Below are 13,367 nucleotides of genomic sequence, written 5' to 3'. Positions count from 1 at the left end.
CGTGCTGAAATAGCCGTCTACGGCTATGTAGATTGAGTTTGTAACATCGAAAATCAAACCCTTCCTGCCAGTGAGGCAGTGATTTTCAATGTTGAAGTCATCGAAGGAAAGTCATACTAGAGGATCTAGACTTGTCAGCCAATATTGAAGGTGACGGGCGGGAAGATGCAACATAACGTGTTCGACGGAGATCGCTCCTATCGACTTTGGGGAGGCGCTCCCTAATGTCGATAGGAGGTTGTGCTCAGTGTCGTGGAAATGATTTCTGAAAGAGGGGAGGGAAACGACTAAGCTAAATGGGAGGGGAAATCTGGATAATCCCTCACCCTCTCAACACTTTTTATTAAGGTATTAAAAAGACAATGTGGGGGGGGGGGGGATCTGTGTTAGCTGTTAAATAATTTTGCACTTGTAAAGCAGTTTTTAAAGAGTTAAATAAATTGAGCTAGGTACTCTAATTAATTTTTCTCAAATCAATTATATAGAAAGTTACAAAATATAATTAGCAAATATAATGAAAAGTAATTTAATTACATAATTTATTCATAGTCCTCGGTAGTATAGTGGTAAGTATCCCCGCTTGTCACGCGGGAGACCGGGGTTCGATTCCCCGCCGGGGAGGAAAGTTTTTTGCAATTTTTTTAAAATGTATAAAAGTCACCTTGTACTTCATTATTACTTTTCGATTTTTATGTTTCTATTCGAGATAACCGAGCATACCCTGTTACCGGATATCACTGTCGTCGTCCATCTTTCTATTTTTCTTATGTTGTGCACAATTATTATCATATCAATAACTAATTTAAAAAGTTATACAGCATATTTTGTCTTATGATATATTTTTTATATGTATATAAGAGAGTAAAAAAAAAGTGTTGGACCATTTATAAATCAAGAACGGCTGGACAGATTTTAAAAATTATTTCATCATTAGAATGCCACATCAGTCCAAAAAAAAATTAGCTAAATAATCAAAAATTTAGTTTATTGTGGTAGATTAAAATAATAATAGTGTATTATATATTGGTTGTTATTGATTAATCGGGCATGTTTGTTGATTTGTATTATTATTTTTTGTCAATCTATATAGTATATATGATATAAAAATGAATGTTTGTGTGTATGTATATCCTTTATAGTTTATGGCTTTATGCATTCCTAAACGGCTGGACCGATTGCGATGACATTTGGTACAGAGATAGATTAGACCTCTGGGAAGAAGATATGCCAAAGGGTAAATTCGAACCCGGGAGGTGCTCAAACAGGGATTATGCAATTTAAGATGGAAATTTTTGTTGTAAATGGTTGCTATTGGTTTTAATAATAATAATTATTATTAAAACGATTAGCATATTGGCGCAGTGGCAGTGCCTTCTACGTATTTTAGTACAGAATGTCCCAATGACCAATAATTCAAACCACGGTTTCGGTGAATCAAATTTTTCCATTGTTTTTTTTCTTATTTTTCCTTTTTTATTTTCTTTTTTATCTATACATACGAATGCTTGGTTTTTTTTTATTCATCAGAATTTAGTACGATTACGTCGATTAGGTTGGTTAGGATTTTGTATTAATTGATCATATTAATCCACCGTAGGTTGAGTTTAGTAAAAACGACAAACATGGTATAACTTTTATACTTTAGAGTTAAATTATTATACAATTACGTAAAAACAGCTTATAAAAAAGATATTGTGCCCATGTATTTTTAGTATTTTTTAACTACCTACTATAGTAACAATATTTCAAGAGCCTTATATTAATTTTTCACGCATTTTGACCCAACAAATAAAATTTACATTTATAGAAAAAAAAATAGATATTTAAAATGTCCGTTAACAGCTCAGAACGAGTTAAAATATTTTCAAAACTTTAAGGTGTACCTATACAAAATATAAATATAAATATAAAAATTTTGTGAAATTTTCATATATTTACGGTTATTTGTTTTTGAATTACAACAAAATAAGAAAATGGCTACATGAGAAATCGAGTGAATATCCAATTATGTAAAAATTTGAACTTCAAACGCTCATGAAAATTTAATTTGACTTTATTGTAGACATTTTTTTTTTTTGATAAAGGTGGACGAACTTATGAGGAATTAATTTTGTATTACAATTCTATTTTATTTTCATTCTTTTATCTTAAATTTAAAAGAACAATTTTTTATGAATTTCTAACTCAAAATAATTTTCGTTATTTTTACGTGTTTTGTCAAGATTCGAACTTTACGAGGCCGGTGGTGAACAACGTCTTTTTTTGTCAAAAACTACTGTTTCTAATTCCAATGATACGTGTCAACAATTGTTTCAATTTTTATTCTGAACAAATATTCGGATTGTCCGTAATATATTCAAGGGAACGATAGAGCCACATTTTTAACTTTTGTAATTTGAATAGCAATAAATATTGTAAAAAATTTATAAAAATTTAGGATTTTCGATTTTCGAATATTTAATTAACTAAATACAATTTTAAAAATGTGCCTCGATTGATCTCTCGTATATGTTGCGGCAAAAAGATTATTTTGTCAGAATGCAAATCGAGGTAATCGTTGCGACGTATTGTTGGAATTAAAATCGTATGTTGGAGTAAAAAATAACCATTTTTTCATGATCACAATATTAACCTATAAGTGCGAGTGCGTTCGAGGCCTTCCGTACCGCTACAATTGACCCGCATGGACGCCAAACACACTAATAATCACTTACGACTAACATATAGATCTCGGGTGGCGACGACGAGATTAGAAATTGCCTAAATGATCCTCCTCAAATCAATGCTATAGTAAGGCCCCTTAAATGCTTATAAAAAAAAAATTATGACTGTATTTTTAATATTTTTCAAACGACATTGTAAAATTATATTAGGAGCCTTGTATTACATTTTTAAGCTTTTCGACATTTATTAAAAAAAAAACTAAACAAATTAGTAACTGAAAATGTCCGTAAACAGCTCAAAATATTTTGGAATTATTAAATATAAATTTTTAATGTTCACTATAGCGCACGGCTTAATATAGAATGGTTACGCGTCGACGTATATTAGGCTTAATGACCAAGTGACTATGCGATGTAGTTATATGAATTTACTGACAGTTAGTGCCATCTGGTGTCGACTTATTTATGTTTTACCAAACTGCGCTAAAAACAGTAATTGTATCTTACAATGTATTTTAATATTATGTTTAATTACTATATCTAATCTCCCATAGGTATATCAATTATTCATGACCACTAGATCGCGTTAAGAGCTAGTAAATTGACATAAGCACTTCTTCCTGGCACTATTTATCGTTTGACGCACAGTCATTCTATCTTAAACCGTGCTATAGCGTTATCTAGTAGATAGATATTTATTTTTAACAGTTGACACTATTTGCCAATAGAGTGCAGTACACGCGCTAACCCATTTTTTTGACTAAATATAAAGAAAAACCAAAATAAATAAGAATGAATTAATAAAGGTTGTTAAGATAGAAATATCCAGAAGTTCGAAAAACTTGTAAATATAATTGACTCCCCAATATATAAAATATACAACGGATTTACAGGTGTAAAATATAAATGCTTTCCTTCTTCTCAATATTAATAAAATAATAATTTGCAAAACAATTTTACCTGTCAGTTTTTTTTCATCATAAAATTGAAAAACTTAAGCATCTATACTTTAAATCATGAATACCATACAAAATTGATGCATGTCACTATCGTATAACAATTAACATTAAGACAGGTAATCACATAACAACTTACGATTATTGTTTACCAAACGACATAGTTTTTTTTTCTCTTCCTTAGTCGCTTCCGAAGTTCTATTTTCCATCTCAATGTTTTGAGGACAGACTAGTATGCCTATGATAATAAATATATAGCCAATATCCATTTAGGTGCAAACACTGAAATTATAAACATGTTACAAGTGTAATCATGTACTAATGTGTACTTGTATTTTACCTACTATTATAATTTATAAGTGTATGCTACATTGCTAAATATTTACAAAATTTAAAATGTATGGGGCTGAAAAAACGCACGAGCTGCTGACGTCATAGCATGGATAAAACAAAAAACCATAGATTCTTTATTATTTATGCAAAAAACAGTTGATCGTGCAAAATATGAACTTCAAACGCTCATAAAAATTTAATTTGTCTCTTTTAGACATTTTTTTTTCGAGAAATATAGAGAACCTTTTAAGAAATCTTGTATTACATTTTAAAATCTTAGATTTAAAAATAAAAATTTTTAGGAATTTCTAACTCAAAATAATCTGCACATTTTTCAATTTTTGTGATTTTTACGCCTTTTACAAGATTTGAACTTTAAATGCTTATAAAAAAAAATTGAGACTGGATTTTCATTATTTTTCAAATGTCACTGTAACAATATATTAAGAGCATTGTATTAAATTTTCAAGCTTTTTTACCCAACGAATAAAAATGTATTGATATTCATAAAAAAAAAAACTGAAAAAAAAAATTTGATATTGTCCGTTAACAGCTCAAAACAAGTAAAAATATTTTGAATATTTTATGATGTATATAAAATGCAAATAGAAATTGTCAGTGAAAATGTCATGTATCTACGGTAATTTGTTTTAGAGTTACACCAAAAACCAAAATCGATTTGGTCAATAAACCGATTTTGCATAAAAATTTCCTTATTTTTTATGTTGTTTTTCCCGGCATTATTGAAAACTATTGAAAATTTTAAATTTTGACCTCCTTAATGCATCAACTAGATTCATTTTCCCATCGAACAATAGATACTGTTGAAGAAAATCGAAGCAGTTTTACTACCCCAAACGGGATTTCTAAAATACTCATTAATCATTACTATGACCGCATAAAATAAACCCTTACCTATATAATAATTAATAATAATATTATTATATTATAATAGACAACTGTATATTATGTATTATGTTCCACATAAAAATGTGACGTATTGTGAAAAAATTTGTAAACAAATTGGAGACGGGCAGGTTACCAACTTTTATCTAAATATTTGGTATATTTTAAAGCTTTAAAAAAAATAATATTTATAGTTATACTTAAATACATATAATTTTAACAGAATTTACGTAATCCTCGGTAGTATAGTGGTAAGTATCCCCGCCTGTCACGCGGGAGACCGGGGTTCGATTCCCCGCCGGGGAGGAAAAATTTTTGCATTTTTTATACAGTTTTTATTTATAATTCGGTTTGTTCACACCAATTTTTTGGATAAACAGTAAAATATATTTATATTTATATATATATTTAATATTAAATTAAAAATATAATTTTTTTTTTGATTATGTTCTGGGTAATCACTATAATATTAGTGATAACTGTTAAACAGATCACCGGTGTCGAGATAGACTTAATTTCTCAGCCGGATTACATTGGATTGGATTGGGCTTAGAGGACGTTGTACCAACATATGAATTTAAAAAAATGTAGGATGAAATCCACAATAATATTTTATAAGTTTTTGAATTTCAAATTCTGATAAAATCTCGTCATAATTGTCATTTGTCTTGAAGATTTTCGCTGACAGTCTCAAGCTCAGCTTTTTTCATCTTTTTTTAAATGATTTATGTAGATTTGAATTCAAAATTAACACATCCATTACAGCGTGGCTTACTTGAACGAGCCTAATGTCGAGCACGAGATACACTCGGCAGTCGTCATCTATATTATACTATAAAGCCATAGTAGGTAGGTAGCAAAACGATTTCCACAGTATTTAACTAAGTGATATTTTTTGAACATTTTAAATAGATACATAATTTATTATTTTAAAATATTAAACATTAAATAAGGTAGAATAATGTGGGCCTCACTGAACTAAGCCCCCTTAATCTGATCGTGATTGGTTGGTCCTAGCTTGATATAGGTACATACTTTGTCTAGGACATATTTATAATATATGGCATATTATATAGGTAGTCATTTTTACGTTTATGGTTGTGTCGGTATAAGGATAAGGCAATTTACTGTAAAACCAGTTCGGTGTAATGTACATTTTAGTGTGATTCCTTTACATTTTTTAATTAATTGTTTAAACGTAAGCATGTAATTTCAAAAATCTGTGCGGAGCGATGATCAGATGATGTATTGGGTTTACAATGATGTGTATTTTTTTTGTCTGTCATCAATTGTTGGAGCAGTAAAAATGTTATAAACTTATAACTTTGAGCCTTTGAGGGTGGTTAAATGTGGTATCTATAAGAAAATTGAATCTACTTGGTATTTTTTTTGGGGGGGGGGGGGGGGGGGGGGGGTAATAAACATGCCAAAATGTCTACAGATCCACTACTTTTTCGATAAAAATAATCGACAATAATTATTAATAATTTCTAATAACAAATTTCAACTTGCTTCTCTATACATCACATAATAATATATATTTAGTTGCTTGGTGCGGCGTGGTGGCTACAATAAATCACGCAACGTGGTTAAGAGTGAGGAACGTGCGCTGCCACTAGTTCCCAGATGGAACCCTTGCTACACATGCACGTGTTGTTAACCAACTTAAGGCTAATCAGTCTAATCAGCCTCAGTCGTCGAAGCTTTAATCCAATAAAAATAAATAAATAAATATCTATATTTATAAAGAGGTAAAATTTGTTTGTATATGACACAATGTATAGGGGCTAATTTCAGAAATTTATCGACCGCTTTCAATAAAAGTTATGTCAATAGACGTCTTGTTACTTTTAAGCTTCCCATTCAACAATATATTTATATCACACTCGCTCAAACACAGCATAAAGAACTCGCCCAATCACATTGTTTTTATTAAGTGGGTAAAAAGGTAATTCACCCTTCCCCCCCAATTACATCCACATGATGCTCTCAAAAACTACTCAACCGATTTTGACGAAAGTTTCAGAGTATGTTTTTATGTATATATCTGTTAAGTTTAGAGTCTTATAGAGTAGGTATTGAACCACGTTAAACAATTTACCAAGTGCTATATCCAATATCCACCCCATCTGTCCATCTCGGTCGAATTAGTTCACAAAGCAAAGTACACCGATGTCGATTTTCCTGTGAACTGAGGCGTGTACTAAAACCTAATATTTATACAACTTAGTATGACGTACTTAATAATTGATTATTTTTTCCTGGGTGGAATTGGGTCATAGGTACAGCTATTATAATATATTTATAATTTATTGCTAATGAAGTAATGACAAATTTCAAAATTAACTGAAAGTTATTGGTATATAGTAGGTATTATAGTCTTCAACGGTATTATAGTACCAGATCAAAATAAAAGTATTGTGTGTCATAATATTAATAGGTAGGTATTAACTATAGTGGTAAAATACAAATACATACCTATCATTTAATTCTGATCAATATATGTTAATTATAAAGTGCAGTGGGCACTTAAATTAAGACTATAATAACTGCAAATATCTTTGTTAAGTATTGGTATTCACTATTTACTGTTCTCAATAATTGCAATTATTGCATTATTTTTTATGTTTTAAACACATAGGTTCAAGTATTATACTGCATTAATCCAATAAATTAAACTCAAATTAACGCTTGAAAAACGATAAAATCCATTAAATCCTTCACGGATAGAAATTTATATTATGTAAATGTGGCAGGTCTTTCCATTTGTTTCTGAAATTAAATATCCTATAGGAATTTTCGTCCAATAATCGGTAGAAATTGTTTATAACTAAATGCAAATTCAGTATAGGTAAATATGAGCTTGAATATTTAATGTGCCCAGTAAAATACTATCGATTAATTACATTATTTGGAAGGATTTTAATTTGCTCATTAGTCATTAGTATATTTTAACCTAGGGGGTAAAAAGTAAAAATGTCCAGTTGTTTTCAAAATCAACTAAAAAAATCAAATATTACAAAAAAACAGAAATTATACTAAATTCAAAAAAAATATTTAGACTAATGCTATTTACAGACATATACATTTTTTGAAGTTTTTTCATATTAATTATAATACTTTTAAGTTCGCAAAAACGTATTAAAAAATGTCATATAAATTGTTCTAATTTTAAAAATATTCAACAAATACATAGGTATCTATGTACACATCTTTTTATAAGGGTTTTCATGTTTAAAATATGTTGACAACATTTGTTAAAACTTAAAAATATTAAAATGTGTAAATCATTGTGTAGTTTAACGAATTTAAGCATTTAAGAATTTAGGATATAGCGACCCATTGAAAATCATTGTATCTGGAATCGTCAGGCCAGACCATAACTTGATGTTGCATAATTTATTTTTATGAATCCACACAAAAATCTCCAATTATATCAGTATATTTTAATATTGATAATTTATTTTACTGGTTATGTAATTACTTCCTAAATAAAGTATGATTACATGTTACCAGATACCTATAATTACCTAGGGTGCCTATACATACTAGCTGATCACTTTCGAAAAATAAAAATGTATTAATATTATGGAAACATATTATATATTTTTCAAACACAGGAAATTATAACCATATTTGCGAATGCCTGTTGTCAGTTGAATATTATAAGTTATATGCCGGGTTGCACTAAACGTTTAATTAATCAATAGTGAGCTATACTAGTATAATATGATCACTTAATGACTTCTTCAACAAGATAAAATGGCCCATGATTGGTCCACTACATTTTAGTGAACCATTAAATTTAATTATTTTTTTTTATGCAACACGGCCATAATATTCTAATATTTTAATTATAATTTATAACAATCTATGGGAGAACTAGGAATTGCTATTTTGGCAATAACCCTTAGTATTTACTGCCATACATTTATAACTCTCGAGAGGCACAAAATTAAATATTATCTTATCCTTTATATTTTATATTTTATATATTAAAACAATGGGACATGTAATTATACAAGTTGGGCTAATGCCGAAAGATTAAAAGTATATATTATATTTTGACGCGATAAATAGCTGGTGATACATATAAGCGCACGAAGAGTGAATGTGAATAATGGTTAATATTCATGCAATTTATATTACATAATTACAATAATACAATATATTTTAACCATCCCAGAGTTTATACAAAATGTAGTATTCGTTTAGATAAATATATTTAACTACTAAAATATATCAAAGTGATTTTCAGGAGAAGTATTTATGCATTATATTGATATCTACTCTACGGTCTCTAAGTAAATTATTTTTTCCATTCTTAATGTTCAACAGGAAAAATATATTATAATGAATAATTTAAGGATGATAACTGATGTTATGTGATAATAAAGTTTATATAAGTATTTCAAATGTGTTTTGACGTTTAGTATTATAATGACTTGCGTTTTCTATGATGCACTCATGGTTTATTAGTAAAACAATATTATAATAAATTACACTAATTAATATAGGTACCCATCTATAAATAAACTGATTTTATCGTATTATTATGCTACGTTATAAATTATCTATGATTCTTTAAATTAGTGGGAAATGAGTAAAAATGTGAAAAAATGAAGTATAACATAAAAAAAGCCAGAAAATGGAAATTAGTTATTTAGATTCGCATGTTATTGAAACACATTAATTTCAACTAAGAAAGCATCGCCTTATATAATTTCCAAAAAAAAAAACTTCCAAGGCCTAAGTACAGTATTAAAATGTTCTTAGGCATTTTAAACAAATTGTAAATCTTTTTTTCTGGTTTATAGCCTAATTATAGTTGACACAACGGTAAATTAGTTGATTTTGAAATAGAAGCCACTAACTTAAATGAGTAACGACTTGGTGTTAACTTGAACTCGGTCATAAGTCACCCTCGTCTCGGTCTCCTGACATATTTCTGAAATAGTAGACACGTGGGAAAATTAGTTAGCTTAGGTCAACTGTCTCTAACACTAAAATATGTTTGTTTAAACTAGGATATAAACGTGATTCAGTACCTATATTATATCAGTAGGAGTGGAAACAGAGTATATTTAAGGCTTTAAGGAGCCTCACTACTGCCGTCAATTTTAGCTGAAAAGACCTAATGTATTGATAAAATTAAAGTTAGTAAACGTTGTACGATTTTGATTCTGAAAAAAAATTTTAACTCACCAGAAAATTGTTGATGGATCCTACGAAGCACTTTGTAAAAACTAAATTTTATATTATTGTGAACTGTAATTGAAAACTTGAAAATATGAACTTTTTCGTAACATAATTAAAATTAAAATTAATATTAAAAACGGAAAATGTTTCGTACGAACTACAGTCATTTTTTTAATGGATTCAAATATTTTTTTCAGAATCTAAATCACACAACGTTAATTAACTTTAATTTTGTCAAAACAAATGTATGTTTTTGTAAAATTCGTGTAGTGAAATTGATATTGTTATCGAGTTATCGACATGTGCATGCATGTACGAGATAGGATTTTACAACTAACACTAGATCCCTGGCGGCTATGACAAGATTAGAAATTGCCTAAATGTTGCCCCTTAAATAATGACCGTAGCGAGGCGCCCGGTGCCGATGCCATTTTGTCCTCAAAAATACACTCTGCGGGAATAACGATACCGCCTTGTAGAATCAACCAAATTTCATAATTTTTTTTTTAATTGATAGAGGGAAATATTCTACAGCCCACATAGATCTCTGTTTTTCAATATTTTATTCTCAAACTTTATAATGTCTAAGAAAGTACAAGATAAAAAGCATTTTTTTACAAATTTTTTAATACAATTATTTGAAATAAAATACAAAATTAGAGATCGATGTGGGCTGTAAAAAGTCTTCTTCTTTTAGATAAAAAAAAAATCATCAAAATCTGACAATTCTTCAAAGCTTGAGAGTTATTCCCGTAAAGTCGTTTTTTTCGATATAATACACCCTATCAACCCACCCTAAATAAATATTGGGTAGTAGATTAGTGGAAAAGTCTTATAATTGAGATGGCAACTAAAATATAAAATTTAATTTTCAAATTTTATAGAACTGTGGAAAATTTGAAAAAGTGTCACCGGGACCCTTAAAGATACATAGTGCTATTAGTAAAAACTGAAGTTTGACCAATATGTTATTATTTGATATTTCGTCCAAATCGTCTATGTAAAAGTAAAACCACTTTCATACGTACATTTTTAGGTAGTACCAGTACCTACGTATTTTTACAGTAGCTATACTATTGGATAAGAAAATTAAATTATGTTTTTAATTTATTGGTTGTATATAATACACACATAGGGTGGCATGAACAATTATTTTAAGTTGAAACTGCAAACATTTAAATTATAATAACTTTTTATTTATAATGCATTATGCATACTGCTATAAATATTGATTAGGTAATGCTTAATATATTATATTATACATGAGTTACAATCAGTTACTTTAATAATGACCAAAATAGATAACACTGAACGAGTTATAGATGAATTACATCCTTGCTTAATTTAAAAATGATTCAATCTATAAGTACGACATTATTGCAGGATATGAAAGTAAACAGTGAGCAGCTTAATTGAAACGAAGCTGAGCAGTGGAAAAATATGATTCGGAAATTACAATCATCAACTAAGAGATTGCAAGGGTTGCGGTGGTGAGGGTCGGGGAGCTGAGTTAAAACCCAAATTACAATTATTGTTAATAAACTGACTGTTATTTCTTAAGCACATTGTTTTATATTGATACATTTTGTATAGGTAATTATTTAGATTATTAGGTATTTACTATTTTCTCATCGGATGAACTTAAATTCTAATTAATAGCATATTATGATTTAAAATAACATTTTTTCTTATCGTTTATACAAGTATATATTTAAAAGGAGTAAAAACTAGGCATTTTATATTTCAGTTTATATGGGTCTTGTGAATGTGTTGAAAGTAAATGAGCATTTGTGTGTGTAATTCGTAGTACCGATCACGTTGTATAGGGGCATTATATAATATATAGTGACCGGATAAGAAGTACGTCTGTAATTTTACCTACACGCATGCACAATAAATTCACCAATTAATACTTTATATAATTACAAACCTTTTTTTTACTGTCAGTGACTTCAATCCTACGCTCAGTAGGATGTTCCGATTTAAATTTTGAAAGCAGATTTGAATTTTCCTCTAAATTGTCTATGCTTTGTCTGTCGTAAATTGTTCATATTCCATATCAATGTATTTAAATTTGAATTATGAATATGATCTATTTTTACTCTTTTTGTTAATAAATGTCTAAGTAACAAAAAAATATAAATCTGTCAAAACATAGACAATTTAATGACGAATTCAAATCTGCTTTCAAAATTATTATCAGAACATTATATTGGGCGTAGTAATTGAAGTCGTAAGCTATGTTTTCGGCCGAAAATGAATCACGCTCCAGCCCCATTAAGAAAACTTTAAATGTATGTGCCTGACCTTATTTAGCACGAACTTATTCAGTGGGGCCCATTATTTTCTTAAAGAATAAATAAATAAATTATGGACTTAAAAATATTATGTTCTGCTTGATTAGTTGATCTGAAATGGGTGGTCCTGGATTACTGGTCTAAACTTAATTTTATCTTTTTATTATTCAAATTAATGCATGGAAAAATAACATAAATGCTAGTAAGCACTATACTATAAAGTATAAAGTATCACAATGGAGAAATTATATAATATATACATACACTAGATTTCTACGAGTTCTATACAAAACTTAATTTCATTCATATATGTAATTTGAAAAAATTCTGCACATCATAATAATATATTGTATGGTTAAACTATAAATTTTATAGCAATGTATACTAATGTACACATTTTCAATTTGATTATGTTTGGATGATATTTTTACTTTCAATAATAAAATAGGTACTTCATAATATTACCCACATTATTTGTTATTTGTTATTGCCAGATGCATTGAGAAAAATAATACTGTGTAAACTGCAGTATAGGTTCGTATTTTAAGTTCAAAATTGGTGCTTTTGGAATTAGTTTGTGTGCATTTAATTAATAATATTTGTATTTGATTTATTATTAACGGGGTTTCCAATTATTTGGTCATCTAATGTATTTAATATATTATAGAGGTATCTTTAATAGCAATTGATAGATTTAAAGGATATATTTGTTTTTCAAAGACAAATATAAAAATAAACAAACGACGGGTTTCAAGTTTAAATTAAAATTGGTTTAAAAAAATAAAACGTGTAGGTTGTACAAGTGTACAACTCTTTCACTCGATTTATAAACCAGCGACACTTTTCACCACCATTCCTTGAAATATGAATGCAAATATTTAATAGGGCTTACATAAACACGTAGGGATCTAATATTCCCATTATAACAACACGGGGGTACACGAAGTACCAACATATATGAAAGATTTTAATAATCGTGTGTTAAATTCCACGTGAACCTAAGTGCTAAAGTA

At 28.8% G+C, this 13,367-nt stretch overlaps 2 non-coding genes across 2 annotated transcripts; both read left to right on the top strand.

Annotated features, from left to right (window-relative positions):
• Window positions 1-549: 549 nt before the first annotated feature.
• Trnad-guc (transfer RNA aspartic acid (anticodon GUC)) lies at window positions 550-621 on the top strand. Its single transcript has one exon. It is a non-coding gene; the product is annotated as a tRNA-Asp (tRNA).
• A 4,471-nt stretch (window positions 622-5,092) lies between these two features.
• On the top strand, window positions 5,093-5,164 carry Trnad-guc (transfer RNA aspartic acid (anticodon GUC)). Its single transcript has one exon. It is a non-coding gene; the product is annotated as a tRNA-Asp (tRNA).
• Window positions 5,165-13,367: the final 8,203 nt, after the last annotated feature.

This window comes from Metopolophium dirhodum, chromosome 7, assembly GCF_019925205.1.
Source record: "Metopolophium dirhodum isolate CAU chromosome 7, ASM1992520v1, whole genome shotgun sequence".
Taxonomy (NCBI): domain Eukaryota; kingdom Metazoa; phylum Arthropoda; class Insecta; order Hemiptera; family Aphididae; genus Metopolophium; species Metopolophium dirhodum.
This window is presented reverse-complemented; position numbering and strand designations above follow the sequence as displayed.